The sequence below is a fragment of the Emys orbicularis genome, chromosome 6 (genome assembly GCF_028017835.1).
Source record: "Emys orbicularis isolate rEmyOrb1 chromosome 6, rEmyOrb1.hap1, whole genome shotgun sequence".
Classification (NCBI taxonomy): Eukaryota; Metazoa; Chordata; order Testudines; family Emydidae; genus Emys; species Emys orbicularis.
Window position 1 is genome coordinate 32,009,148 of NC_088688.1, and position 25,122 is coordinate 32,034,269.

The following is a 25,122-nucleotide window of genomic DNA, read 5'->3' on the forward strand; positions in this document are numbered from 1 at the left end:
CAAAGAAATTATGTGATTTGGCCATAGTCACACAAGAAGTTGGTGCCAGAATCAGAAATTTAATCTAAATCACCACCTAAATTCCAATCTATTGTTTTAACCATAAGATCATCCTTCCACTGATATGCAGAGGAAGTAATTGTATGTGCAAGGAATGAGGAGACAAACTTTGTATGTGCACAAAAACATGAGATTTTTTTAAAGTGTAACCCATTGTATACAATCAATATAGGAGATGTGAGTAGGAGATATAGCCTCTTATTCCTCATATGGAATATTTTAAGGCTGCTTTGTTAGGCCTTATCAGTTTCAATGATTAAAATAGTTGCCCTTTGAAGAACAAGTGTGAGATTAGACCTTGATGACATTTACATCTATACAATTGTTAGGTTTCAGAGTAGCAGCCATGTTAGTCTGTATCCGCAAAAAGAACAGGAGTACTTGTGGCACCTTAGAGACTAACAAATTTATTTGAGCATAAGTTTTCATGGGCTACAGCCCACTTCATCGGATGCATAGAATGGAACATATAGTAAGAAGATATGTTCTCTCTCTCTCTCTCTCTATATATATATATATGTATTGTGACAAAGTTCCTCCTCTACCTTGGTGGGTCCTGTGCTTATTGGCGGATTTGCTCGCTTCACAGATTCACCCTGTGGGTCAGGAAACAGTCCAGAGACCTTCCCCTCTGGTAGAAGCTATAGTCCAGGTCAATTCCTCCTGTTTTTGATCAGGAGTTGGGAGGTATGGGGGGAACCCGGGCCCGCCCTCTACTCCGGGTTCCAGCCCAGGGCCCTGTGAACTGCAGCTGTTTAGAGTGCCTCCTGGTACAGTTGCACGACACCTACAACTCCCTGGGCTACTTCCCCATGGCCTCCTCCCAACACCTTCTTTGTCCTCACCACCGGACCTTCCTCCTGATGTCTGATAACGCTTGTACTTCTCAGTCCTCCAGCAGTACGCCTACTCACTCTCAGCTTCTTGCACACCTCTTGCTCCCAGTTCCTCTCACACACTTCCTCTCCTCTGGCTCCCTGGCTCCCCCTGGCTTGACTGGAGTGAGCCCTTTTATAGCATCAGAGGGGCCTTAATTAGAGTCAGGTGCTTAACTGCCTCACCTGACTCTTAGCAGGTTAATTGGAGTCAGGTGGTCTATTAGCCTGGAGCAGCCCCTGCTCTGGTCACTCAGGGAACAGAAAACTACTTATCCAGTGGCCAGTATATCTCCCTTCTGCTACTCTGCTGTTCCCAACTGGTCTGGGTCTATCACATATATATATATATATATATCTTCTTACTATATGTTCCATTCTATGCATCTGATGAAGTGGGCTGTAGCCCATGAAAGCTTATGCTCAAATAAATTTGTTAGTCTCTAAAATGCCACAAGTACTCCTGTTCTTTACACAATTGTTAGATTACCAAGAGCTATTGGGAATGTTCTTAACCAGATAGGGGCAATTTGATCTATTTTTCTTCAAACTTAAATCAGAAATGCATTTTGGTTTTTGGCTATATATAAAGAGTTCTACTTCCTGTAAGGTTTGTTTTTTATATATATTTGTTTTTCACTGTACCATTCACTAGAGAGGAATATTTTTCAGACCAATCTTGAGATCCAAACTATGATCTGTTCCATATCTTGTACTTCTCATTATTTGCCACATTCTAATTGTAAGTTTTCCCTAGTGAACCAACTGTAGTGATTCATTTCCTTTCTGCTGTTGTTAACATTCTGAATAATTATCTATCTTTTCAATATTTGTAGGTTTGGGATAGTATCTGCCAGAACATACTAAGCTGGGTTTTATCCAAATGTATGCTGAAAGCTTTCTGTAAGATTTTATATAAGTAGGACCAAAGCGTTTAGCAATATTGCTTGGATTTGCATGAGGAAATAAAATCAATCCTCAGAAAAATCCATGGAAAGATGAGATTTTATAAAGATCCAAACACAAGAAAGCTGTAGATGGATAAGAAAAAAATATATATCCCATTATATATAAAAGTAATTGGGTGTCTAAACTATCTCTTCTTTAATCTTTATCTTCATATGAGAATGGACTGAATAGACAGAAAAATCACACCTACATTTGAAAGTTTGTTGGGGAGACTCTAATGTGAGCAGATATATTTTTCTTCTCTTTGTAACTCTAAATAGCATTTATAGGCCTAGTGTATACAAAAACGAGAATAGAATTTCATAGAGGAGAATTCCCGAGAAGATAGCCACCAAAATATGTACACCACCACATGGCCTCATGGCCATAAAGGGCAAAATACAGACCTAGTACAACTCCATTGACTTTGAGGAAGTTAAACCAGGCATCAGTCCAGTCTTTATTCAGACACAGCCAGTACTTTTTCTACTTCCACCATCCCCACTAAACTGTTTTATCCATTCTCAAGATCTATTTCGCTTACATAATTGAACAGTATTTAAAGAACACAGTGGTCTTTATATTCAGTGCTACTAAAACTATTTTCAATGACATTTGCCACTGCAGACAATTAGCAAATTCAGTATACCTTCGAATACTCTTGTGGGTGGATAGGGACTCCCCAAACAGGGCCGGCTCCAGGGTTTTTGCCGCCCCAAGCGCCACAAAAAAAAAAAAAAAAAAGCCACAATCGCGATCTGCGGCGGCAATTCGGCAGGAGGTCCTTCGCTCTGAGCGGGAGTGGGGGACCGTTCGCCAAATTGCCGCCGAATAGCTGGACGTATCGCCCCTCTCCGGAGTGGCCGCCCCAAGCACCTGCTTGGCAAGCTGGTGCCTGGAGCCGGCCCTGTCCCCAAACCCCCTCCAGACCCCGCTGTCTGTTGTTTATACTGTCTTTCCTTCCCCCAGTTCATATAACAGGAGGGGTTCTCTGAATCAGACAAATTGGCAAAACAAAGCTACCCTTCCCTCTCTTTCCCTTATGAGAGAGGGGATTATGAATGAAAATAAAGGCAGAGGTGGCCTGTCCTTCAGGCAGTCTTTCTGGATCCAGCTGCTGTTGTTGTGTGGTCCAGACTTGCTGCTGGGTGATCCACTGCTGCAGAGCAGCCTGCTGCTGCTGCATCTCTTCTAAACACTTATACCACTGCTCCAGTTCCATCTTGCATGGAGCAGGTGAGCTCTACTTCCTGTAAGGTTTGTTTTCTTAACTGCTTGTATCAGGTGTAGTTATGCCTGAATTCTCCACCATTTGTGCAGTGATAGGGGATCCCTCAAACTCCCTCCACACCCCCTCCATCTGTCATTTGTATTCTTTCCTCCCCCACTTCGTTGCCTGAGTCAGACAAACTGGCAAAAGAAATGTTGCCTCCCCTGTCTTTCCCTTTGAGAGAGGGGACTTTGGGTGAAAACAAAGAAAGGCAGATGTGGCCTGTCTCTCAGGCAGTCTTTATGGATCCAGCTGTATGAGCTTAGTTCCCCCAGAGCCTATTGCCCCTTCGTGGGGCCTACCTTCACCCCTCTTCTTGGGGCACACGGCTTTGCAGCTGGTCTGTGCAGCTTTGGGAGTGGTGCGGCCTCCAAGTGTTCCCTTTCTCAGCTAACCTGTCTCTGTTGTCAGTGATCTCTGAGATGGAGCAGCCCTCCTCCTGTTCATCACTCCTGCCTCTGGCAGGTATCTCTTTTTAAGATCCTTCCCCTCCAGGCAGAACAAGCCTTGGACGGGAGCCTCATCATTAGTGCTGAACAGGCCCAGAAGAGCTCGTTAGTTTCCTCTCCACCAGAGTGAGGGCACGTCCTTTCACAGATCTCAACAGCTTTCATTTTATATATGGTCCCCAATGTAACACCATAGCAATTTTGGTAATAGCCAGAGGAGTCTATGCACCTTTAGCAGCAGTGAGACATAAGGGTCAGTGTGGAACTTTGTAAAAGGAACCACATACACAGACTTCAGTTGTATACACCAATGGGGCCTGAATACTGGAGGGTACTCAGTGTGAGTAAAGCTGGCAGAATGTGCCTATAGCTTAGGAAAACACATAACAAGCAGATGTAAAACAAATAAGGGTGAGGAGGATGAAGATAACAGTGATAGGAGCATGTCATTGCATATATGCAATCTGCATGTTTCATATCATTCTTTAAGAAAGATATAAATGTTATTAATCTCTGTTGAACACTATTATTAGAAGGCAATTTACTATAGCCATTGCAGTAGTTCAAAGAGTTAAATAGGTCCTAATACTAATAAAATCAGTCAGATTCACCCAGAGAGCATAATATTGTTCTTTCTTATAAATAGTGCTCTAGTTCCTCAGGTTATAAGTCAGGTGACTCTCATTAAGTCAATCATCATCAAACTGGCTTGACCAGCAAGTACAGAGGAGAAGGTAATCTACCATTATGTAGGCATTGAGTCTAGACAGTGCTATTATGCTCAACACCCTGTAGCTCAAAACATAACTACTTAGATTGCTCAGATAATAACTGTGGCCAGCCAGACATTTTCAGTGGCTGGAGCTGCTGGCTTCTAAAGGCAGATAAATATATTAAATCTCTATTACAGCATTCCATCATGAGCCACACTCAGCTATAATGTCCCATCTTTTGTCTGTAGCGGCTGTGAAAACATACATGAATGCCAGCCTACACCAGGCATGGGATAGTATTGTTGTCTTATTATTTGTGGCTTAACTGTAACAGCTGTATATAATTCATATATCATATACCATCACACTGAAAACAGGAACAATGACAATAATATTAGCCAGCATAATTCAGAAAAGTAGTGTTGTTTGCTTCTAGCTTTAGAGGGCAAAAAAGATGTAGTCATCACTCTTTAATCCACCGGAGTGCCAAATACTGTATGCACACAGGGGAATGCCTCACTTTATGGCTGTGTCATTGAATAGAAATCAGAGGACATGCGAGGTGTATTTAGGTACCGTGTACTAGACATAAATATGGGTTAGAGGGAAGCACTCATCTCTGAGATAGGAGAGACTGGGTTTAAATTCTAGACCAGATATGGGATCAGGCCTAATACTGACCTAGCAATGTAATATGAGAGTTAGGGTTGAGGTGAGGTTAATGCCCCCTTCTCACAGGTACTCTGCTTTCATGAGATGTTAAAGCTGAAGTCTCCCTTCCCTATCTCTGATGACTGTACAAGATTAGGTTAAAGGTCCCACAGCACTTTTTGAAACCAGCAGATTTCAATCTTGCTAGTTTGGCCATTGAGAGCAACAGGAAAAGCATGGAAGTTAGATGTAAGTATTTTTAGAACCTGGCTGACATAGGGCTCGATTGGGCAATTTAGGCACAGACCATAGTACGGGGTAGTGAGGAAAGCCTCCTGGAGCTCCCAGGCGCACAGAGATAGTATACCTGCCTGACAAGGCTGATTCCCCACTCTGGCACTTTGAGTGCAGAAGGTGGGGGTCCACAAGGATTCTAAAAATTAATACTTGCCACTCCAGGTTGCATTAAATTTCCAAAGTTACAGCTTTTCTCTGACCTTGGATGGGTAGATGCTGCCACCACCCAAGTGCAAAACCCCTTTGAGAGCCCAGGAAGGTGCACTTGGGAATTCCTTCCTGTGGGGTACCTGTGACATTGTGCAGTCTATATGGTTTTATAAAAACATGATAATAAGTGAATATAATGTAACTGGGATAGTTTTATAAAGATTTGATAATAAGTGAATATAATGCAACTGGGATATGCTTCGTGCAAAAGGTCTCTTGTAAGGTATCATTACAAAGCTCATAATCTACTGAGTGTGATCATCCTATTTGTAGAAATGTACCACTCTTGTATCTAAAACTAGAAATATAAAACATAACTCTGAGGGCCTATTGTAATTATGTAAAGTGTGGGCCATTAATGATGGTTTGGAATCTTGATGACTCCCATTAACAAGGACCATTGTCTGCAGATGGCTGTGTTTACCTGTTAGTCTTCCTGTATATGTGTGTGCTGGCAAGTGGGCAATGAAGTCTTGCAGTGACATGTGATCATGTCACCTGAACTGGAATCCATCTTTAACCTGGTGCTTTTCCAGTGAGGGGGGGTGGAAACCCAGAGGAACAAAGGGTTCCCGCCTTATGCAAAAGATATATAAAGGGGTGGAAGAGAACAAAGGGAGAGAGGAGCCATCATGAAGAATCCCCTAGCTATCACCTGAGCTGGAACAAGAGCTGTACCGGGGGAAAGAATTGTGCCCAGGCCTGGAAGGTGTCCAGTCTGAGAAAAACTTACTGAAGCATCTCTGAGGGTGAGATTATCTGTATTTAGCTTGATTAGACATAGATTTGCACATTTTATTTTATTTTGCTTGGTGACTTACTTTGTTCTGTCTGTTACTACTTGGAACCACTTAAACCCTATTTTCTGTATTTAATAAAATCACTTTTTATTTAGTAATTTACTCAGAGTATGTATTAATACCTGGGGGAGCAAACAACTGTGCATATCTCTCTATCAGTGTTATAGAGGGCGAACAATTTATGAGTTTGCCTTGCATAAGCTTTATGCAGGGTAAAACGGATTTATTTGGGTTTAGACCCCATTGGCAGTTGGGCATCTGAGTGCTAAGGACAAACACACTTCTGTGAGCTGTTTTCAGGTAAACTTGCAGCTTTGGGGCAAGTGATTCAGACCCTGGGTCTGTGTTGGAGCCAGACGGGAGTGTCTGGCTCAGCAAGACAGGTTGCTGGAGTCCTGAGCTGGCAGGGAAAACAGAAGCAGGGGTAGTCTTTGCACATCGGGTGGCAGCTCCCCAGGGGGTTTCTGTGATCCAACCCGTCACAGTACCCTCAAGCCCTTTCATCCCCCTCCCCTCTGGGAAAGAGCTGAGAAAGAAAAACAAAGGAAATCAGCTGTTGCCACCAGCTAATTAAACAACACGCGCACAACCCTCTTAGGACACCAAATCCAATCCTGTTCTTAAAAAAGGTAAATTTTATTAAAAACAAAAAGAAAGAAAATACATCTGGAAACTCAAGCTATTGCTAGATTAAAAAAAAAACACGTAAGCATCAAGAATAACTTTCTTGAGGTCCAGCTTAAAGGTTACAAGCAAAACAAAAGCATTTGACGTTAGGACAGAGGAGTCCACAAGCCATAAAGAAATAAAAAAAGATAAACCTAATCATGTCTTCCTAGACATTTCCTGATCTACTTACATATCTGGGATTTTAAATGAGTAGTTTCTAGGTATGATACCTATGATTTTTCATACCTGGCCCCAAGCTTTTTACAGCATAATTACTCCCTGTCTGCCTCTCCCTGAGAACAACCACAGACAGACAAAGGGAAAGGTTTTTTTCCAATTTTAAAAAGTTCTAGCCTTCCTATTGGCTCTTTTGGTCAGGGAGACTTTTTAACCCTTTACAGGTAAAGCAAGTAGAGAACAGCTACTAAGAGGGATTTTATAGCTACCTGGTTGGCTAGGTGTCCATAAAAGGAGCTACCCCCTTCCCTTTCATTTATCGTTCTGCCACTTAACCTCTTCGTAGGGTGCCACTTACATCTGTACACACAACTGGCCTTCTTCTCTGGCTGGTGCCTAGCGGGAGCCAATCTGTTACTCTGTCTCCTCCCTGTGCCATTTAGGACACTTTGTAAACCTGGAGGAATAGGAAGGAGACAGTCTCTGAGCTATCCAACTTTCTGGGACTTTGATTGTACCTGGCCCTTATGTGGACCATACAAAGGGAAGGGCCATGATTTTGAGTCCTTCCCTGACAGACCACCTGGGAAAGGTCCAAGCAGAATCCGACCATTGGTCTGTAGAAGCTGTAGCTAGTTTAACTAGTATTTAAGAATCAGGAAAATTGGATTCTAATGTCCAAGGGCTAAACTCTGGTTTCATTTACACTGGCCAAAATCCTGAGTTAAGTCAATCAAATTTCTCCAGATTTTTACATAGACCTAAGACCCCAATTCCACAACACAATTCAATATGTGCCTTACATTAAGCACATGAGTAGTGCCATTAAATTCAATGAGACTACTTGTGCACTTAAAATTAAGCTGTGCTTAAGTGCGTTGTGGAATCAGGGTATTAGTGAGATCAGAACCTTGACACAAGTGTGTGTGAGCTGTTACACTGTAACCACCTAATTTATCTACACAGTTACTGAGCTAGAATCAGTATCTCAGGCCATAGTCCTGGAAAGAGCTTTGTTTTGACAGACCCCTCCTTCCAAACAGCTCTGCTGGAGTCAAAGGGGCTCTATGTGGGTACTACTGTTGGCCCACATGGAATTCATTGCAGGACTGGGGCCCAAGTCATTAATACCTGAAGTGCTTTGGAATACTTTGAGAGCGCTTTATAAAAGCAAATTCAGTTTCTTTCTAGGTTTGGATTCTCACAAGTGCTGAATCACTGGATGTGCATTGTTTGTCCATGAGGCTCGAAAAGATTTAGTAATTGAGCATCTTAGAGGCAGTAAAAGTGAACAGCTGTTTTAGATAAAAATTCAGTAAACAGATTTATAAATTAAAACATCAAATTTTACTTCTGATGCCAGTGTAGTTTCATTCATACATCCTTTTCTGTCCACACAAATACTTTCTTTGTGTATATAATCCCCCGTAACTCAGAGCAGAATATTTATTTTCTTTTGTCATCATACGTGTGTATGATACAATCCTTCCAAACTGAAAAAGATGTTCTAAAATACCACATGATCCATGAATTCCAGCTAACTGAAAAACATTCCTACTAACAAACTGCTGCACAGCCAGCCTCCCTTTATGCCACGATAATTCATATGACCGTTGATTTACACAGGTGCAGAGAGGGGGCAGGTAAATCAGTTTTTATAAATTCCTTCCAATAATCCAGTTTGAGGGAAGATAATAGTGAAGATGAAGATGAGTTCAATCACAGTTCTATGTTAATGGATTATTTTCACAGGGACAAATCCTATATTTGCTACACAGGTGTTATTCCCAAAACATTGTTTTCCTGAAAGAAAACTGGGGGGAATTATCTCTTGTGATCAGAGATATGAAGACTCAATTTATTAAATGACTCTCACATTTACAAAGTTTAGCACCTAAACATTATGGTGATGGGTGCTTTGGAAATGCTGATAGCTAGATAAATACAGCATTAGAATAGAATAGTTAAAACCATTGCTGTTGGAGTTATTAGTACTGGTAAAACCGGTGCTCCTAATACTGAGTCCTTAGAAGCAGGCAGCATGTAGGCACAGCTTGACTTTCTAGATCAGGCAGATTAAGAACATAATATTTTCTACACAGTTAATGCTGAGACTATGGTTAATTACTTAGCGGACCCTAAATCCCACAACTGACTTTCTGTCATTTCAACAGAACAAGAGAACGATATGTCCAGTGTGCAAAGGCTGGCAGGGAACTATCTGGCAAGCTCTCCAGCTGGTAAGTAATCAGAAAAAGCATTCAGCATTTCAGGTGGGTTGCTTGCCAACCAGGCTATGCTTTAACCCTCAGGTATCATAGAAGTTGTTTTTCACAAAGATAAACTTTGCATTGCTAGTCTATAAATTCAACCAATGCTTAGAATAAAAGTATGGTGACCCAATCCTGCTCCTATTGAAGTCAATTGAAATTATGTCTGACTTCAGTGATCAGGATCCTAGACCAAGATTTTCAAAATTGGGTGCCTAAAGCCCAATTAAGTGGCCTGATTTTCAAAAATGCTGTGCACCCATTGTAACTAATTGAAGCAGGCCACTAAATATGGATTAAAGAAGAAAACAGACTGGGTAGAGTTCAACCTGCTGCTTAAAGGTGTGGCTTTAATGTTACTGCTTAAAAAGAAATACAAGATGTGCAGTGTGTCAGAATGAATGTTGCTGTTGGAATCCAAACTGGTGCCTTTCGTCACTTTTTGTGATTGTAACTGTGCGATCTGAATGTTGCATTAAATCTACATGTGCATTTAATTTACTGCACATGCAGCAGACAATAGTAAAGGCTGACTATAAGTTACAAATGTATCTGCACTCTAATACTAAAGCATTACAATATCACATGGGCATTAAGATATTTCTTTTATACATTTCTATAGTATACCAAAGCATCTAAAAATAAAAATCCAAAGTTATAGGAAATGAGAAAAGAGAATGTAGAAAGAAGAAGAGTGATACCTAGGTTACAAGTATATAGCAATATAGGAATCAATTTAAGCCAGCTGGCCTGCGTTTAGCCTGGGTGCATGCAGAAGTTGTAATTGATATGTCCAGTACTGGATTGCAAGGTAGATTTTCCAGGATTTTCTGAGTCATAACTTCACATTAGGATCTATGTGGAGCATAGATCTTGCCATAATCAACATGTTTGTCCATGCCACAAGCAAATATTTTCTAGTTTGGGCCCAAAGAGGAAAAAAAAATGAAAAGAGGGAGTAGGGAAGAGAGAATGGAGCCTGAATTCTGATCACCAGACTCACATGAGTAAATCCACTGAAGTTAAAAGGGCAACTCACATGATGAAGTTAAGCAGATTTAACCCAGGATCCATGAGGTAAATTGGAACAAGTCCGTGGAGGGCTTTTAAAACAAGAAAGACAGTTCTGAATGTATGTTAATCCAGGATAATGTTTGATATGCAAATATATTACAAATATTTCAGCTACAAAAAAGTGGGGAATTTCCCTAAAATGAATGAATGAATGGACGAATGAATGAATGAATGAATGAATACATAAATAAGGCAATCTCCTGACACCAACATATTTATTTTAGAAAATATATTTAAATGTATATTGGTTTATAGGAGCATATATACAGGAATTTGTTTAATAGACCGCACGTGGCTAGATTCACAGTATATTACTCATTTATTCAGCTCTGAAGTGCATATTTGAACTTTGTTCTATACCTAGACCCCTCGCTTTTAGGAGAACTGCTCCTGCTTTTGTGAAGTTATGGTTAGGGAGTGCAGAGTTTTTAATTTCTTTTGGACCTCTGTATTGTACTGATGTTTTTCAAGAAAATCTATCTGACCTTGTGCTGATCAGAAAGCTACTGGTATTTTCTGCCACATCAAATATATTATCATTATTTTTACTATGTTAAACACCCTACCCTGCTAACTGGAAATGGAAAATTATCCTCTAGCTCAGTGGTTCTTAACCTGGGGTGAACGCATCCCCTGGGGGTGCGAGATGCCCTTTCTGGGGGTGCAAGTCAGCCAGATTTTTTTAGACTGTAAATCACTGAAAACACAAATTAAGCACAGGCACGTAAGTACAACTACATTGTTTCATCAAACCTATGTATTTATTAACATTATACATTTTTAATGATTACTGTAATATACAAACAAAAAATATACCTAGGTTTAAAGAACTGACCTACTTCAACGATTTTTGATAAGAGGTACGAGAACATTTTTTGATAAGGGGTGCGAGAACATACTTTGAGAACCAAAGGGGTGCAGGCTGCAGTAAAGGTTAAGAACCACTGAAGTGATAGGAATCTGTGATTTGGTACAGGCAATGTGTGTTCTATCATTGCTGTCATTCTGAAGTTCTGAGTAGCCATGTCATGCAGCCCAAGTGACAATCCTGGCCACAAATTTGTTAAGTGAAGATGAATTTTAAAATTATTTTTTTAACCTTACACAAAACCCACAGAAACTAAAAGAATATTATGAAGAAAAGACAATATTGTTTGGCCATCTTTGATACTTGGCCATAAAACATGTCTCCATTTCACCCCTAAGAAGGAGGTATGAAAGGAAGAATATGTAAAAACATGCAAATAAAGAACTGGAAACCTTGAATAGGAAATCCTGGTTCCACTCATCAGAGTATTTATGACAGTGAAAAACAGTTCCTATGTACTGGTGGGTGAATAATATGCATCCGAAGAAGTGGGTTGTAGCCCACGAAAGCTTATGCTCTAATAAATTTGTTAGTCTCTAAGGTGCCACAAGTACTCCTGTTATTTTTACAAAAAAACCAATATTTTATTTTTTAAATTTCATGAAATTTGTTATTTGACTACTATTACTTGGGGACGTAAGTTCATAAATGCATAGAAGGTATCAAAAGAAAAAATCCTATTCATTAAATAGATTATTGTTGCAGCATCCAGTTTTGAGGCTGAATATATGCATCCTGGAAAGGAAGAAAAAAAATCTTTCTACTTAATGAAGAGAAGTGCCCATCCAAGCACATTCAGAGTGTAATGATAGTGCACTTTGAGGCCAGTCATGGAAATGTCCAGATCACATTACTGTCAAAGTCAATAGCATAACCATCAATAAATCTAAACATAATACAACACAACAACCCAATAGACTTTTTTAAATTAATAAGTGCAAGAAGCATAATATGCTAACATCTTATTACTATATATTTCCTAAAACTAAATTATAGCATAAAATTGGGTAAACTATGAAACTTCCCTATACTCAGTCCATTCTCCCCATTATAAACGCCTCTTAATTATTGAAACGCAAAAATTTTGAATGGCGATGGATGAAAGTATCTACCTACAAAAGAAGCCACATTATTTTTCATTTTTAAATGCTGCCTTTCTGCTGATCCAGCATCTCAGAAAAGATGCATATTACACTGGCAATAAGTTTTTTGGATCTAGCACTGAAGCCTCTGTTATGTTTTCTACACACAGAGCAGCCATATGCTTCAGTGTGAATTTTATTGTGGCTTAAGGGAAAATAACAAAACAACAAGGAACAAAAGTAAAGTCTTCATGAGAGGCATTAAAGGAGGCCATAGTGGCTTATCAACCGGAGAGAGAGGATTCTTCTGACCACATCTGATACATTTTCCTTCACCCACCAGTCCCAGTAGCTGGCTGAGGCTGGGCTGAGCAGGCTCCATGTGTATTGGAGACTGAGTGCAATATTTAAAGGGTTATATAACCCTAATAAATCAAATATATCCCACAAAGCAGCATAAGAAGAGGAATTGCATATATGTTGGGGACCAGAGATATATTTCCAGGTGTGTGGTGTATTGTATAGTGCATTCCTTACTACTGGGTATATTACCTGCAGTGCTTTGAGCTGATAAGGGCCCAGACTCTTATTCAAGAGCAGAACCCTTTCTTTTTCTTTAATCAATTGCTTCTTATTTGTAGGCTCACTAAAGGAAAAGGCTTGCATCTGAAGAAGTGAGGTTCTTACCCACGAAAGCTTATGCTCCCAATACTTCTGTTAGTCTTAAAGGTGCCACAGGACCCTCTGTTGCTTTTTACAGATTCAGACTAACACGGCTACCCCTCTGATAAAGGAAGAGGGATTTTCTTGTGTTTAAGCCACAAGCCTACATCTCAGGAGAGCTGGCTTCAAGTCTCAGCTCCTTCATAGACTGTCTATATGATATGACCTTGGTTATGTTGCATAATCATCCATCTCAGTCCCTTGTCTGTAAAATGGGGATAATAATATTTCTCTATCTCAGAAATGAGGATCAGTTCAATAATGTTTGTGAGGTGCTCAGATACTATGAAGGTGGGTGCCAGAGAAGTACCTTCAAAGATACATCAGATATAAATTCATTTTCCAAGCCCTTGTCCTCACTATAAAATGTGATTATGGACATATTTGAAGAGGAGAGTGGGTGTGCTTACCTTTATTACAAGAAGTTATCATATTAGAACACAGCCTCTCTCTATCAATTTAGAACTATGCCCTTTGGTTTCCACATTGCCCCAGCAATATTCCAATAGCTCATGGATCAAGTTCTTCAACCACATGGCTCATATGCCTATTTTGATGATGTGGTCATCTACAGCTGAGAGTGGGAGGAACATCTAGCACAAGTCTCTGCCCTACTTTGGTCCCTAAGAGGGGACTGGGCTAACACCAAACCCAGCAAAGTGCAAGACTGGGAAAGAAGAGACACCTACCTGGGATATGCCTTGTGAAATGACCAAGTCCAGCCCCTCATGGACAAGGTCCATGCCCTCAAAGCGTGCCCCATCCCAGCCAAGAAGAAGCAAGTCCAAAGGTTTTGGGGGCTTGCAGGCTACTACCACTGATTTATGCCAGGGTTTTCGATGATAGCAGCCCCCCCTCACAGGCCTAAATAGGCCTAATCCAGTGCACCTGCTTAGGGCCTGTGAGAAGGCCTTTCAGAAGTTGAAAGAACACTTATGTAAAGAGCCTGTCCTGTCTGGTCCCAACTTCTCAAAAGAGTTTATTTTACAAACTGACACCTCAGAAGTGGGACTAGGTGCAGTATTGTTCCAGGAAACAAATGGAGAGGAACATACAGTATTCTATTTGAGCCACAACTTCCCAAAATGCAAAGCTCCCCAATACTGATATTTGATCTCATGAATTGCCATTGCTTCATGTACCACTTATACATTATAAAAAGAGCATCACCTTTTTAAATGCTCATTTTTGCATAATATTTGGATTCCTGATTGAAAAGGAAATTGTTGGTAGTAGTTGGAAGTTTTTAAACCCCTTGATTTAATTATCAGAATCCTGTTGCTGCTTCAAGTCAGGGTATTTTTTTTAATTCAAAACAAACTATGAAGCAACAAAATAACTTGGGGTAAACTCAAGACCCATTAAAATAATATTGCATTGACATATGTTTGCGAGCAGTTGCTTAAATGTATTGTATGAATGTTACATAACATTATAACAAACAGTATGCTGAGTGCTCCTTTGTTGCTAATGAAGTTAGAAAGACATTCCCTATGGGTGCATCTTAAAGAATGGTACACATATCTCCAGTCTAATGTAAACAAGGGTCCTTTGATAGTGACATATAAAACACCTAGCTCTTTACTTGTTGAAATAATGGATAAGGTGATGGACTAAGATTTATAGGTTTACAAAGAGAAACCTGTTTTTCTTAAAAAATTAGAGTAGGCGGCTTCCACCTTGCCAAATAAAATATCTTCAAAAAATATCAATTATTTAATAATAGACTTTTACATTATATACTGTAACAGGCATAATCTATCATAACATTGGGTACTGAGCGTTGAACCACCACCTTTTGTTTTATAGCAGCCCAAGACAATATATTAACTTCAGATCTTTACCATCTTGACTTTGCACCTAGATATCATGATGCACTATGAAGGGGCAATAGACACTCTTTAGTTAACACTACAACTGAGTGTCCATTACAAGCCTGATTTTGACTCCTGGCCCCCCTCGCCCCCCTCCCCAATCATGTTGACCCCAAAATTGAATTAGATTCACCCATGGCTAATCTATATTCCACACAATAAAATGCAACAATGCATGTTTTCAGATGACAGACACTGTGGAGCTAGGGCAATATTCACATAGTCAAATTGAGCCAAAATAATTCCTGCTGAATCTGCATAGAAATCAGTGAAATACACCATTGGATGAATTTAACCCAGTGACTTTAAAGATCCACTTTACATTTGACCTGCTGACGCCTCTCATTATTGAAAGCCACAGATGGCCATACTGATCCAACTAGGTCATGTTAAAAAGCAGTATTTGAACCTTGACAATTCCTATTCAAATTCCTTACTTGTCTAGATAGACACATTCCAAAGCTGAGCAAGGTCTTAGTGTTAACCCTTGATACTAAGGGGTTCTTTGGTGCTTGCAAGTATTGCTAATATGTTCTTTTTTCACTAGCAATTAGTTCAGAAAATCCTGAACTTTGGCATCGGGGGGAGGGGGTTGGTGAATTATAAATGGTTATATTAACCCATTGGACAAATGACCTTCATTGCAGTTCTGGAAGTGGCACATTTGGAGAGCTAGTTTATACACTCAGCCAGGAAAATAGCATAGACATAGCTGTTAACATCAGCCAGGAAAAGAGCAAAACTCTCATAGGTGATGAAATATGATTCAAAATGCTCCATGTATGGATCTAGCTGAAGATAAATTCCTCATATAATTGTCAGTTAGAGAAAGTCACCAACTATGTAATTGCTCAGAGACTCCAGAGGTTACAACAAATGAGAAATCAATCTGAGGGGGACCCTTTAAAATGCTAACGTGGTACAAAAGCAATTTCAAATTTTCTTAAGTAATGCTACTCTGGAGGACTTTTAAAGGCATTATCATTCAAATCTTTACCTTGCAGTTGGCCTCTGAAAAGTCTGTATTTGTATTTCTTTCTCTGAGCTTTATCAGCCCAAAACATCAACAGTAACCCATGCCATTGAATGTGTGGTTGACAATAGATTTATCTTTCTTTTCAGTGCATGATGGAGGAGATTGACAAGTTAGGTGCCCAACTCCCATGGATTTTACCCTTTGTACCTTTTAAAATCTTCTCTGTTTTATACAGATCTTGCATGTTAGACCTGGAGCTTGGGTCTACAAACTACAGGTGTACAGTAGAAGGTGATAGGAGGGATGTGGAGGGCAATGGAAACTGATCCTGAACTAATGAAAGGACTGCTTCCTGGCAGCCAATTTCTTTCTGCCTAACTGTAGGGGAAGGCCTAAGGGGAGAATGTTCCACTAAGCTCCTCATTAACATCTCCCACCCTTTTTTCCCTTAGTAATTTCTAAATAAGGAAGTGGGTTCACAAAGGCCTTGAGACTTATTGCCATATAGCTAAACTATATTTGGGTCAAAAAAAGGGCTTAACTGGCCATTACCCGGGAGTATTGCAGGAATAATTGTTCATTTGCTTACAGCTGCCCACATTTTGAGACTCTACGTAAGCAGGATCTTAAAGCTTGATTTTAAACCAGGTGTGGGTTTGAATTTCATGCCGTGCTTCATGTGCAAGTTCAAGGTGAAAGGAGATGAGCAAATCAGAGCCCCAGGAACTCCCAATCTGGCATTAAGGAGAGCAGAGGTAAAGCCCGAGAAGGCAAAAATTAGCTACATTTCTCATTAACATAATGAGATTTGTATCTCTCCTCAGGCAGGGCCATTTTTCCACCACGCCACACCCCTTTTGTCCTTGTGTACTGTGTAAGGAAGTAGACAATTAGGGGACTTGAGCCTGCTCACTGTGAAAGATTACACTTTATGTGTATCCTTACTGAAGCCCACATACAGCCTCACCTACACTTGAGATGCAGCACTACAGCCTTGCCTTCCATCCTATGAACTGGGCAAGGTTTAAGGTCATCGAGTACCAGGCATCCATTTTGTGCCATAGGACAGGAATATTTGTTCATTTTAGTAGATACTGAGAGGAAGGACAAATTCCCAGAAAGGCTTATTATGGCATTTGGGTTCAGGCATCATGCAGGCTTTTTCCATATTGTGACCTCTTTACAAGGGATCATGAAAATGAAATTCCTTTAGTGTGTGGTTTGGACCTGCTTCCTCATTTGTCATAATATGCAAAGGTGCAGATACAGCCTGAAATCCCGACCCCCTTCCTTTACTTGCTTACCTGTAGACTTCTGAGTTTTGATAATGGTGGAGAAAATCATCTTGGTTCAGTCTTGTCAATGTCTTTCCTCTCGCTCTCTTCTTTTTTTTCCTACAGCCATTATCTCTCACACACTGCTTATTCTTTTTGTTCCTGCAAGAGTTTTCCCTGGACCATACTCAAACCATTCATTTTTAAGGGTTTATTTTAGAGATAACATCAACCTCCCAATTATATGACAAAGAGCATGCCCCTTTATCACACACATGAATAAATATTGTAAGATTGCTATACTTTTATATTTCATTAACACTAATTACAGATTTGAGAATTTGTTCTCTCTCTATGTTTCCACATGACTATTCTGCCTTTGTTTGACTGTCAATTTTCTAACAGGATTATTTAGGAGGAATTAAGAAATCTGATAAAACTTATTTAAATTAATATTTTAAAAGGTGATTTAAAAATTATGAAAACGTTAGGACCAAAAATTGAGTTTACAAATATTTTTTTAACCTAGATGATGGGGGAAAGCAGGAAGGAAAGAACCTCAAAAGTCTGAGAATAACAGGAATAAATGAAACATGAGGAAAGAGAACAAAAAGATGATGCCATTTTGATTCCAATGACTTCTTTTTATTTTAAAGTATCTTATGACTATATGTGACTAGTTCTCCATTTTTTCAACACAGTAAAACAAGTGAAGACTAGCTATTTTTAGAATACTATGAGCCAAATTCATCTCTAGCTGACTTCACCAGGAATTAATTTCACCCATTACTTTTATAGGAACAGATCATGCAAAATTCTTACTCTCATTAGTGATCCTTATCCATTTGACTTGTCCAGCTGAATTCAATAGGACTGTTTCTGTGAGAATTTCTGAGCAAGAGTGTTCAAGAACTGGATCCATGTACTATGTTTAGTTTGCAAATATTGACCACATAACCCAGGCTTTCTTTGGACTTTATTTTATTTTATCCAGTAATTCGTAAATTAATGCAGAACTTCCAAACCAGACCTTTTGCTGTCTATTCATTACTTGCAGTTGCTGTCTGTGCAATTTCCTTTTATTAATGTACAAACAAAACATGATGAATTAAACATGCTATTGCATGTACTTTTTGGCAAGCATCAAACATGAGGCAATTGAAGACAGTTATTATTTCCAGCTGTACAGTGCTAGCACATAGTAACATTTAAATAATACAGGAGAAAGTATAATAGGTATTTTGGTTTTAACACTACTATCCTTTAAGCTTCCAAACTCAATAATTTAGACTAATTATTTCTGGTGATACCACTGTCATATAGAGAAGTGCCATAGAGAATTTAAATTATTTCTGATATGAAAAAAAGAAAAAATTACTGCAAAAATAATAGTTTTATTATAGATCAGTAGCTGAATACATATAGATCAAAGTCAAATCATTGGTGTAAATATATTTCCACCATTTCTAGCATAAATAAACTTATTTTGCCCTGTTTTTATGTTAGAGAACTGCATAATGGTAAGAAAATAATTCTTCATTGTTTAAGGTATTACATTAAAATTTGCTGTAAGGATGTAAGTTGTTTCTAAAGTGACCATTTTAATACTGTATCCAAGGTTTCCAGTACATTCATCTGTATAACCTTCAGTTCAAGGCCACCTCTACTAAGCGACCATTGTTGTTGTTGTTTTGCTGGTCCTTTGGCTTGTGGCTTTCTACAGGTTCCATTCCATTTAGTAATTCCTTCTCAGAGGTTTTGATTTTATTATAAATCCATATATATGTTAAAAAAAAGGTTGGACTCAAAATCTTTCAGCAAAACCACACACAGCCCTAGAATCTTAAAATACCATCTTCTATTGACAGAGAGGGAGCATCCAGCATCCTTATTTAAATAAACATTTACAGTGGTGTTCTACAGTAAAGACTCGAAACATTGCAGTATCACTATTATAAGATATTAGGCCAGTTCTGCTCTTACATTTACAAGGACAACTCCCAATGAGGGACCTTTGCACCTCAGAAAATCATATATTGCAAGTTGGGCCCCAAAACTTGAGGCACACAAAATTAGTGAATACTTCCAAAAATGTTGGCCCCAGTATTCAGTTATACTTGATTCTGCAAACTATTGCTAATCAACAAAGCACATATGCATATTCATAGATTCATGGAGTTTAAGGACAAAAGGAGCCATTAGATCATCTATCTGATCTCCTATCTATCACAGGCCATTAAACCTCACCCAATACCCCTGTATTGAGCCCAATAACTTGTTTTTGGCTAAAGCATATCTTCCAGAAATGCATCTAGTCATGCTTTGAAGACATGAGGTTAAGAGATGGAGAATACACCTCCTTTTGTAGTATGTTACCACAGTTTATCACCCTTACTGTTAAAAATGTGTGCCTAATTTTTAACTTGAACGTATCTGGTTTCAATTTTCAGTCCTTGGTTCTTGTTATACATTTCTCCGCTAGATTAAAAAGCCCTTTTGTATTTTTTCCCTGTGAAGGTACATATAGTCTGTAATCAAGTCACCTCTCGATCTTTTTGATAAGCTAAACAGATGGAGCTCTTTAAATCTCTCACTGTAAAGCATTTTCTCCAAACCTCCAATCATCTTTCTGGCTCTTTTCTGCATCCTCTCCAATTTTTCAACTTCTTTGTTAAAATGTGGACATCGGAACTGTATTCAGTATTCCAGAATCAGCTTAATCAATGCCATATAAGGGGAATAACTGGTGAGGAAGTAGTTCTGCTGTAAATAATCTAGGGGTTATATGGATCACAAATTGAAAATTAATCAACAATGTGATATCCTTCTGAGATGTATCAACAGAAGTTTTGTATGTAACATTCGGAAGGTAACTGTTCAGCTTTACTTGGCTTTGGTGAGGCCTCAGCTTGAGTATTGTGTCTTGTCTGGGGGAATCACACTTTCAGAAAGATGTGGACAAATTGGAAAGAGTCCAAAAGAGAGCAACAAAAATGATTAATGGTTTAGAAAACATGACCTGAGAGGAAAGGTTAAAAAAACTGGTCATGTTTAATTTGAGAAAAGAAGATTGAGCGGGGGACTTGACAACAGTCTTCAGATATGTTAAGGACTATTATAAAGAGGATGGTGATCTATTGTTCTCCATGTCTACCAAAGGTAGTCTAAGAAGTAATCTGCAGCAAGGGAGATGGGTTTAATCTGCAGCAAGGTTAGATATTAGGAAAAGTTTACTAACTATAAGAGTAGTTAAGTACTGAAATAGGTTACCAAGGGAGGTTGTGGAATTCCTGTCAATGGAGGTTTTAAAAAACAGGTTAGACAAACACCAGTCAGGGATGGTCCAGGTATACTTGGTCCTGCCTCAGCCCAGGGGGCTGGACTAGATGACCTCTTGAGTCCCTTCCAGCCCTACATTCCTGTAATTCTATATACAGAATTAAAGTATAATTAACTTTAAGCACATGCTTAATTCTCATTGAGTTAAAAAGGACTTAAGCATGTTGTTAAGTACTTTGTTGAATTGAGGACTTAATACGTTAAAAACGCAGACCACCATTTTTGAATGACTTCTATTAATAGCTTTATTTTTCACTCTTACAAAATACACTAATAAAACTGAATTTTTTTAAACTGTCCACTGAATCAATTAAAGTCATGGAACTTTCAAACATTTTTTTTTAATTGTGGGTAAGTACAGGATGTAACATTTGTCTTCTGTCATGTCTCTGCCTTTGGATCTGAAGTATTAGTACAAAAATTTCCATAGCTACACAGTGAACATGTCTGGCCATCATATTGCCACTCCAAGCTGTAGAAAATATTCTTAAAGCATTTATATCTCAGACCATTTATAGGTATAAGTTTAGGTGACTATGGAGATGATTTAGAAATCATCCATTAGCAAAGCATTGTCAAAGCGTGTATCCTCTTCAGTATCATTTTTGTCCTTTTCCACAGATACATTTTCAAATGTTATTGCTCAAAAAGTAACTGTCAATGTCTCTATGATTCATACTGTAGTAAAAATAATAAAAACCAATATTACTTTCATTATTTACTGTACAAATGTGTGAACAGATCTAATCATCTTTGGAGCTGAGGCCCTGATCAGCACCGAAGTAAAACACATGCCAAAATGCTTTAAAGTAGGAATCATATTACTCATGGGCTTAAAGCTAAGCATATGCTTAAGAGCTTTGTTGAACTGAGTCCTGGATCCTTGACATATTAAGGAGTTTTCACAATTAAAGGGCCCAATTCTGTACTCATTCTTATCTGAATAACCCTCGTTCACACAATTTGTCCCAGCTGTCAATGGAACTGCATGTGTGAGCAAGGATTACTCACATGAGTAAGGGTTGCAGAATTCATTCCTTCTACCAGATTTTTCAGACAGCTTGCTGCTCATGAGTTAATATTAAAGTTTATGCCTTGAATTTCTTGTGACTAATTTAAAGGTCATACTTCTTAACTGTTGCAAATTTTTGCCTATGGAACCTTTGACATTATAAAATGAAATATAATCTCATAACACTCTACAATTCATTCAGTTAATGGATTTTGTTTCATACTATGTACAGTTTCACATCTTGAAAGCATGGCATTCCAAGCCCAATTCTTCAAGAAAAAAAAAAAAGGAGTATATTGTGTAATTGACTATGCAGACACCTGTAAATATTACTAGGAAGCAAATATACTGTATCTAGAATATTAAGGGCACAAATTTCTTGAAATTGAAAGAAGTTAACTTAAATTTAAAAGGTGGTAGTTAAAAATTATTGTTTGTTTCAGAGTTTGCCTGGGAAGAGAAGAGTGTCAGTTTCTGGTGTTCCTAATTCATGTTGAGTGGTATCTTACTCTGAGAGTAGTTCCATTTAAATCACTGGAGCTAGCCAAACTACTACTCAACAAGAGTAAGGTTATCAGAATGTGTTCCTCTGGGAGTGTATTTTCATGCTCACATAATGTCCAGGTAGTAGACTTATTAACTCATTGAATTATCAAATTGTTAAAGTAATACTTACAGTGATTCAGATTTTTTAACTCCTGAAACATATGCCAGTCTATGTAATTTTATGACACTGAGGGTATGTCTACGCTACAAAAAAAACACCTGCAACAGTGAGTCTCAGAGCCTGGCTCGTGGGACTCATGCTATGGTGCTAAAAATAACAATGTATACTTTCCTGCTCTGGCAATTAGATTTGGAGGTGACACTATCACCTTTGTGCCTGGAGATCACATCAAGTCTTCTCTGGAAATCTTGGATGAATTCCACCTACCAACACTCTTGTATTCTACCTTCTGGCTAGTGTGCTGTAGGAATACAGTAATATCTTTTAGATGACGTTAAATCAAAGTTTTCCAGAGATTAAAGATTACATGGTAAATTTTGAAAAAGAGAAGGGGTTATAAATCTGGTGTCCCGACAAATTTTTTCAGTAGTCTTCATAACCCCTCCCTAAGACAAGGGCATGGTCTCTTTGGAAACAAGCATTCATGCTCAAAGAGATGCCCTGTTAAAAAAAATCTGCTAAAAGATTAACGGATATCTAATGCTCTAGGACACATTGCAATATGCCATTTTTGGAATGCCACAGTTTCACGGTTGCCTTAAAGTATAATTTTATTTCTTTGCTCAGCATACAGAATGCAGATGGCTCTATTTTACATTGGGTTATTGAAACACTGGCATTTTGAAATACCATAGTATTCAAGACCACACATTTCATATATATATATATATATATATATATATATATATATATATAATCCTGGTTTGCAGGTTCTGAGACAGCTTTTGGAATTTTAGTCCAAGAAAATGATTGCTTCTTTTTACATTATTATTTCCTGTAGCAAAGGTTGCTGCGTGAATAAACTGGATATCAGCAGAACTCTTAAATCCAGTAAATATATCTGAAATACATTTTTAGTTTTTATTTCATATTCAGCAGCATTTTAATAGGATGCTCTGCAGCTGAGTACACTCTTAAAAGAAGAAAGTGGTTTTTTGCACAGCATATCAGAGCCAATGAAAATGTTGCCTTTTTATCAAAATATATGTTTAATATGTTAGCTTTGAAAGGTCAAATGTTTTAATTATAGTGTCTTTTTGAGGAAAAAAGTAAAACTTATTTGCTCTAAACGTGTGAATAAATGCTCCTGATACTGGATATTGATTCTCTCAAAGATTTCAGATCAGCATATTGATGTTTTGGGATTTCAGTGGAATCTTTGCAGAGGTTAAATACATTGACATTTCTATTATTTAAGCAAGAGATTTAGATTTGTTATTTAACAAACAGTTTTTAAAATATTACTGATATATATTGGGTGTCTACATTAGTTCCCTGGCTTTTAGGGATGTAACAAGCATCCTATCGTTGTCATAACTGAGAGTCACTCAAACTAAACAGAGTGTAGCAATAACATTGACACTTGCTTTGCCTGTAGAAACCTGCAGGCTTACTTGTACTTTGTGTCTACCAGATATACCCTGGGGAACCAAATGCCAGAAATTACAGCACTGAAATGGCAATAGATGTGTTAAGACCACTAAATAAGATATGGCACATAGGTTTTAATTTGATACATGAACAGTAATATATGACATTAAATGAAGATATCTTGATGATCTGTATTAAGTCTTTAAAATGTCTGTAAGTGTAGTGCTTGTGCAATGTGTTACATTAACATCCCTGAAGTCTGAAGCCTCCTATTTATCTCTAGAATAGTTACAATATGAGCAATAGAAATACAGGTCTCTTCTCACTGCCCCACCAATGTGTCTCACACCTGAACTAGAGGGACAGGGATAGTACTGCACTTTTACTGATTGACTTCTTTGAGGGTCCTATTCTCTGAGGTGCTGAATACCTGTTGAGAAGCACAGAATTCCGCCTCCAGGCTCAGACCCTGCAATTACTAAAAAGGCAGACAAATTGGTACTAGTTGTGGTGGTAGTTTTGTGTTAGGGGCACCTGTCCAATCGGAAATGGAACTCACTTCACACAGCCCTGAAACTGTGACCACCTTGGGCCTAAGTTACAACACGTGGGCAGACTCCTGTACCCATGTGCAGCCCTACTGACTTCTATGGGGCTTTGTGCAGATGCAGGAGTTGGCTTAGATGAGTAATCTGAAAAATCAGGGCCCTGGAGACTACTGCCTTTGGCTATATCCAGAATAATGATGTAGAAGTGAAAGGCCTGAATGACCCTCCCTATCCACTTGAACCACTCAGTCTTCTATGAACTCACTTTTGAAACAAAACTATTAGAAAATATTTGATTTAGAAGACTAAAAATACCAAGGTTCTGAGAATGAACTTTCATATAAAAGAGATCAAATGTAATAACTCTACTTTTCTATTTTCACTGTTCTATCTTCACTCTTTGTATAGGCAAAAGAAGTCACATTAATTATTCCTATTGATATAATACACATATCACTGTTCATGCCAAAGGGGATTCCAAGTTATCTGGCATGTGCTGGCTTCTATAGTCATGGTTGCTATATAGAAGTACCTAGATAGATACATATACTACCACTCTAATGCACCTATTACCAGAGCCATATTAGACTTTTAGTTATACTGGTGTAAATCTGGAGTATCTTCACTGAAGGAAATAACTAGAGAAAGTTCAGAAATAGCTCATGTCGGGCATTGAATTAATTGAATAGTTTTAAGTTTTTCCCTGCTGGAAATTTGGCCACATCACCAAAAACAAAACAAAACAAAACAAAACAAAACAAAAGCCTTAAATTGGGCTATCCTGAGAACAGCTGACAGACTGCAGAGACTCAAATCTGAGAACAGCTGGCAGGCTTGAATAGAAAACCAGAACTGAAAGTGACTG